Raw genomic sequence first — 6,534 nt, forward strand, 5'->3', positions numbered from 1 at the left:
CGAGGAGATATCGGAGAGGATCTCCTCGTCCCTGAGGCGGGTGGAGAAAGTCGCCGCTGCCTGCGCCTTTAAGGGGCAGAAAAGCGGTGGCGCGGAGGCCCTGAAGGCCGCGGCGGAGGAAATGAGGGAGGCGGCGCGGGAGCTCAGAGGGCGGAACGCCCGTCTGCAGCTCCTGTTGGAGGAGGAGCGACAGGGGAGGAGGAGGGCAGAGGCGCTGTGGAACAGCGCGGCCCTCCCTCCCATCCTCCCTCCTCCTCCGCCGCCGCGTCCCTCGGCGGAGGTAAATAAGCGGAGTGCGGCGGCAGTGGTGCGGGGCACCGCGGGCCCCTCCACCCGCACTCCGCCCGTGAAGAAGTCCCCGTCCTCCTCAGAAGACGATCTTCTGAGGAGGATTGGGGACATGATTGATGGCAAGCTGGCCGCCTTCCGGGAGGAGCTCCTCGCCGGAAGAGCGGTCAGCAGGAAGGCGGTGCCTCCCCGACCTGTTCCGGTACAGTCGGGGAAGGCAAAGAAGGGCGGAGTGAAGGCTCCGCCCAGCGTTGCGGCACCAGGGCCCCGGGTCGCGACCCCCAAGGGGGGTGGTGTACCCGTGGTCGCGGTGGTCGCGTCCTCCACGGCACCCTCCCAAGGGGGGGTGGCGTGGAGTGAGGTGGTGGGGCGGAAGGCGAAGCGGGCGGCGAGGAAGGCCTCGCAACCGCAGCCTCCGCCTCCGCCGCCGGCGGCCAAGGTAAAGGCCGCGAAGGTCGGGAAGGCACGACCAGGTCGTCCCCCAAAAACGGCAGCGGTGACGCTGACCGTTGCGCAGGGGGGCGACCTGACCCTCGCGGAGGCGATGCGGCTCGCCAGGGAGAATATCTCCCTGGAAGAGCTGGGCATCGCCTCCGTGAGGGCGAAGAGGGCCGTGACCGGGGGTCTCTTGCTGGAGATCCCCGGTGCAGAAGGCGGCGCGAAGGCGGATCGTCTCGCCCAGAGGCTCCGGGAGCAGCTGGGCGAGCGAGGTGTCCGGGTCGCCCGGCCCACGAAGCGCACGGAGATGCGCGTTTGTGGGCTGGACGACTCGGTCAGCGCACAGGATGTGTCCCGTGCCCTTGCGAGGGCGGGGGACTGTCCTGTGGAGGACCTGCGGATCGGAGAGATCCGCAGGTCGCCCTCCGGCCTCGGGTCGGTGTGGGCCCGGTGCCCCCTCTCCGCCGCCCGTAAGGTGGCGGAATCCGGGAGGGTGTTGGTGGGGTGGGTTTCGGCGCGAGTGGAAATCCTCGCGCAGCGCCCGCTCCAGTGTCACCGCTGCCTCGAATTGGGGCACGTGAGGCAGTGGTGCACCTCGCCGGTGGACCGCAGCGGTCAGTGTTACCGCTGCGGTGCCAAAGAGCACCGTGCGAGCCAGTGCTCGGCGGCCCCCCACTGCCCGCTGTGTGCGGACATGGGGAGGCCAGCCGATCACAGGGTGGGGAGCAAGAAGTGCTCCCCCCCCTCCCGGAAGGAGAGGAAGAGGCGGGCTGCACCGGCTCCGGTGCCGAGGGCGGTGGCATCGTCCTCCATGGAGGTGGACGGTGCTACGGGGACGGACGGCCGGGAGGAGGCTGGCGCGGCCATTAATTAATGCCGCCCCGCCTCCTCCTCCAGGCCAACCTCAACCACTGCCGCGCGGCACAGGACTTGATGTCCCAAGTCCTCGCGGAGTGGGGGGTTGGCCTGGCGGTCGCCGCCGAGCCGTACCGCGTCCCTGATCACCCTCATTGGGTGGGCGACGCGGACGGCTTGGTGGCGACGGTATGGGGAGGGGGCGACGGGTCCCCACCGTTCTCCTTGTTGGAGCGCGGTCGGGGATTCGTCGCCGTGGACTGGGGGGGAGTCGCTGTGGTGGGGTGCTACATTTCGCCCCGTAGCGGTCACGCTGAGTTCGAGCTGTACTTGGCCGAGGTCGCGGCATGCGTGCAGCGCTACGCGGCCCGGCCGGTGCTGGTCCTGGGGGATTTTAATGCCAAGTCGGTGGCTTGGGGATCCCCCAGGACCTCCGTTCGCGGCGGGATCCTGGGCGATTGGGCGGCGGGGCTCGACCTCCGGGTATTGAACCGGGGGTCGGAGCACACATGCGTGCGGCGATATGGGGGGTCCATCGTGGATGTTGGATTCGCGACCCCCAACGCCGTGCGCATGGTGTCGGGTTGGCACGTGGTCGCGGGGGCAGAGACACTCTCCGATCACCGGTACATCCGGATGGAGGTCTCTGCCGCCGCGAGTGCATCCCGACACGGCCGCCTGCGTGGCGCCCCACCACGCCGCTGGGCGCTTCGGCGCCTGGACAAGGACGCCCTGATGGCAGCTGCCCTCGCTGCAACTTGGCCGCAGGGAGCGGCCGAGTTGCCGAGCATAGAGGAGGAGGTCGCCCGGCTCGGAGCATTGGTCGCGGGTATTTGCGACGCGGCGATGCCTCGGGTCGGGCGGGCTTCTCCTCGCCGGGCGGTGTACTGGTGGTCGGACGCGATCGCGGAGTTGCGAGTCGCGACTGTCCGCGCCCGACGCCAGTACACCCGCGCGCGCCGTCGTCAACGTACAGGCGACGGCGTGGCGCGAGCGAGGGCAGCTGATGACCTGTATGGAGCATACCGCGTGGCGCGGGTTGCTCTGCAGGTCGCCATCAAACGGGCCAAGACCCGGGCATGGAAGGAGCTCCTCCAGACCCTTGATGACGATCCATGGGGGCGCCCATATAAGGTGGTGCTGAATAAGCTCCGCCCGTGGGCGCCCCCCGTCACCGAGGGTCTTGACCCCCGGCTGCTGGAGGACGTGGTCAATACACTCTTCCCAATTGGGGAGAGGGGACCGCGTCCTCCGGCGGCGGCGGCTGTCCCAGTGGAGTGGACGGCCGAGCTGGGGGTCACGCAGGAGGAGCTGGCAGCGGCCATCAGACGGCTCGGGTTTCGTAACACGGCCCCGGGTCCGGATGGTGTGCCCGGCCGGGTTTGGGTCATGACCCAGGGCGTCCTTGGGGCCGACCTCAGGCGGTTGTTCGACCGCTGCCTGAGGGACGGGCGATTCCCCCCCAGTTGGAAGGTGGCGAGGATGGTCCTCCTCCGGAAGGAGGGTCGGCCCGCGGAGTCTCCCTCCGCATACCGGCCCATTTGTCTCCTCGACGAGGTGGGCAAGCTCTTCGAGCGGGTGATTGCTGCCCGCCTCGTCGAGCACCTGTCGCGGGGTGATCCCGGTCTGGCCGACTGCCAGTTCGGTTTCCGGGGGGGCCGATCGACTATCGACGCAATAGGTCGTGTGAGGGCCCTCTCGGAGGCGGCCGTCTCCCGGGGAGGGGTGGCATTGGCAATATCCTTGGATATTGCCAATGCCTTTAACACCCTCCCCTGGGAAGAGATAAGGAGGGGGCTCGAATATCATCGAGTCCCCCCTTGTCTCAGGGCGGTCGTCGGGGATTATCTCCGCGGCAGGTGGATCGAGTATCCGGGCCGGGATGGTGATATGCGGAGGGAGGTGTACTGCGGTGTTCCGCAGGGGTCGGTCCTCGGGCCACTCCTGTGGAACATCGCGTACGACTCGGTGTTGCGGGCCGGCCTCCCCGACGGCGTCAGCACGGTGTGTTATGCGGATGACACACTGGTGCTGGCCGTCGGGGCGCACTGGGGGACGGCCATGCGTCGCGCGGAGGAGGGGTCGCAACGCGTCGTCGACCGGATCAGGGGTATGGGGATGACGGTGGCGGTCCATAAGACCGAGGTGATTGCGTTTCATTCACCTCGGCAGGATCCGCCACCCCCTCTGATCCGGGTGGGTGGGGCTGACATCGAGGTGAAGCCCCAGATCAGGTATCTGGGGCTGATCCTCGATAGCCACTGGCGTTTCGAGAAGCATTTCCGCTGCCTGGTCCCCCGGTTGGAAAGGATGGTTGCGGCTCTGGGCCGGATCCTGCCCAACCTGGGGGGCCCGGCGGGCCGAGTTCGTCGCCTCTATGTGGCAATGGTCCAGTCGGTGGCCCTATACGGGGCCCCCGTCTGGGCGGACGACCTGGCTGCCTCCCGGCGCAGCATGACTATGCTGCGTCGGGTGCAGAGGCGCATGGCGCTCAGGGTCGTCCGCGGGTATCGGACCGTGTCACATGAGGCGGCGACGGTTCTAGCGGGGATGCCGCCCATGGACCTGCTCGCGCGGTCGCACGCGGTGATGTACCGGCACCGCGTCGACCGTCGCGCGGGGGTGGGGGCGGTCCCGGGCGGGCAGGAACCTGCTTGGGGCGATTTGAAGCGCCAGGCCCGGCAGTCCGTGTTGCTCGCGTGGCAGGAGCGGCTGGCTCTGCCAACCGCGGGGCACCGGACTGTCGGGGCTGTTCGGCCACTCCTGAAGGAGTGGCTGGACAGAGGCCATGGCAGCCTCACCTACCGGCTGGCACAGGTATTTTCCGGGCATGGTAGCTTCGGAAGATACCTGTGCCGGATAGGGAAGGAGCCGACGGCGCGCTGCTGCCACTGCGACGCTGAGCAGGACACGGTGGATCATACCCTGGAGGTATGCCCCGCGTGGGAGGGGGAGCGCCGTGTCCTGGTCGGCGTCGTCGGGCGGGATGTCTCGCTGCCGGGCGTGGTGCGCGCCATGCTCGGCAGCGAGGAGAAGTGGAGGGCCGTGGCCTCCTTCTGCGAGAACGTAATGTTGCAGAAGGAGGCCGCGGGGAGGGAGCGCGAGCTTCAGCGGCGCGCTGAAGCTCGCGCTCGTGCGGTGGCCCGAGGTCGTCGCCCGGTCGCGAGGCGTCGCGGGCGGCCGCCTCGGCGTGGCGGATGACCTAGGCTGGGAGGGGGGTCCTGAGGGGACCCTCCTCCCGCCAGGCGGCGCCGGGTCGGACCGGTTGGGGGTAGGAGTGCCTCCCCCTACCGGTCCGACGCAAGGGGAGGCACCCTCGGCGGTCTGGTGCGGCCATGAACGCCCGGCCGCCGAGGGGTGGAAACGGGGTCGCGGGCGGTTGCGAGTTGGGGCTCGCAGCCGCCACTAAACGCGGCCCCGGGACGGATAGCGGCGGGATGGAGTGGCCCCGTCCCGCCGCTATGAGGCAGTGTGTCTACTGGGGGGACCGATTGTCCCCCCGGGGGATGGGCGCGAAAGCGCGGGCACGGGGAGGATACCGGAAGAATGCTTCGAGCGATTCCCGGTATCCTCCCAAAGCGTGCCGAAGGGTCACCGTGGGGTTTTTAGTGGGTAGGTCCCGCGCCTGTCGTTGTACGGGCGCGGGGAATCCCACACACCCCTCCCACCTCTCCCCAAGGAGGTGGGAGGGAGTCTTTCGAAGATTTTCCCCACGAGAAAAAAAAAAAAAAAAAAAAAAAAAAAAAAAAAAAGTCCGCTCTGCTCCGAATCATCGCTCCGGCGTCAAAAATCGTCGTAGGACAAAAAATCGCCACCCTATCTTGCAGGAAAAAATCCGGGGAACACGATGGCGTCGTCAAAAGTGCAGGTCGTCGAGCTCGTTTTCGAGAAAAAAAAAAAAAAATTCTCAAAATTCGACAAAAAAATAAAACGATCAGTGGACCGTGTAGAGAATATAAAACTGCATAAGAATCGTATAGACCAAAATTGGCGTTCACGTGCTCGTTTTTGAGAAAAAAGTTAAAAAAGCTCTCAAAATTCGAGATAAAAAAAAAAAAAACCATCTACCAGGTAGCCAACGGTAAACGGTACAAGTATCGTACGGGCGAAAACGAGCGTTACCGTGCTCGTTTTCGAGTTATTGACGAAAAACAGCCTGGAGCGATCGGTCCGGCGGTCGACGCGCGAAAGTTTCTAAGTCCGCTCTGCTCCGAAACACCGCTCCGGCGTCAAAAATCGTCGTAGGACAAAAAATAGACACGCTATCTTGCAGGAAAAAATCCGGGGAACACGATGGCGTCGTCAAAAGTGCAGGTCGTCGAGCTCGTTTTCGAGAAAAAAAAAAAAAAATTCTCAAAATTCGACAAAAAAATAAAACGATCAGTGGACCGTGTAGAGAATATAAAACTGCATAAGAATCGTATAGACCAAAATTGGCGTTCACGTGCTCGTTTTTGAGAAAAAAGTTAAAAAAGCTCTCAAAATTCGAGATAAAAAAAAAAAAAACCATCTACCAGGTAGCCAACGGTAAACGGTACAAGTATCGTACGGGCGAAAACGAGCGTTACCGTGCTCGTTTTCGAGTTATTGACGAAAAACAGCCTGGAGCGATCGGTCCGGCGGTCGACGCGCGAAAGTTTCTAAGTCCGCTCTGCTCCGAAACACCGCTCCGGCGTCAAAAATCGTCGTAGGACAAAAAATAGACACGCTATCTTGCAGGAAAAAATCCGGGGAACACGATGGCGTCGTCAAAAGTGCAGGTCGTCGAGCTCGTTTTCGAGAAAAAAAAAAAAAAATTCTCAAAATTCGACAAAAAAATAAAACGATCAGTGGACCGTGTAGAGAATATAAAACTGCATAAGAATCGTATAGACGAAAATTGGCGTTCACGTGCTCGTTTTTGTGGAAAAAATTAAAAAAGCTCTCAAACTTCGAGATAAAAAAAAAAAAAAC

The sequence above is a fragment of the Colletes latitarsis genome, chromosome 4 (assembly GCF_051014445.1).
Source record: "Colletes latitarsis isolate SP2378_abdomen chromosome 4, iyColLati1, whole genome shotgun sequence".
NCBI lineage: Eukaryota > Metazoa > Arthropoda > Insecta > Hymenoptera > Colletidae > Colletes > Colletes latitarsis.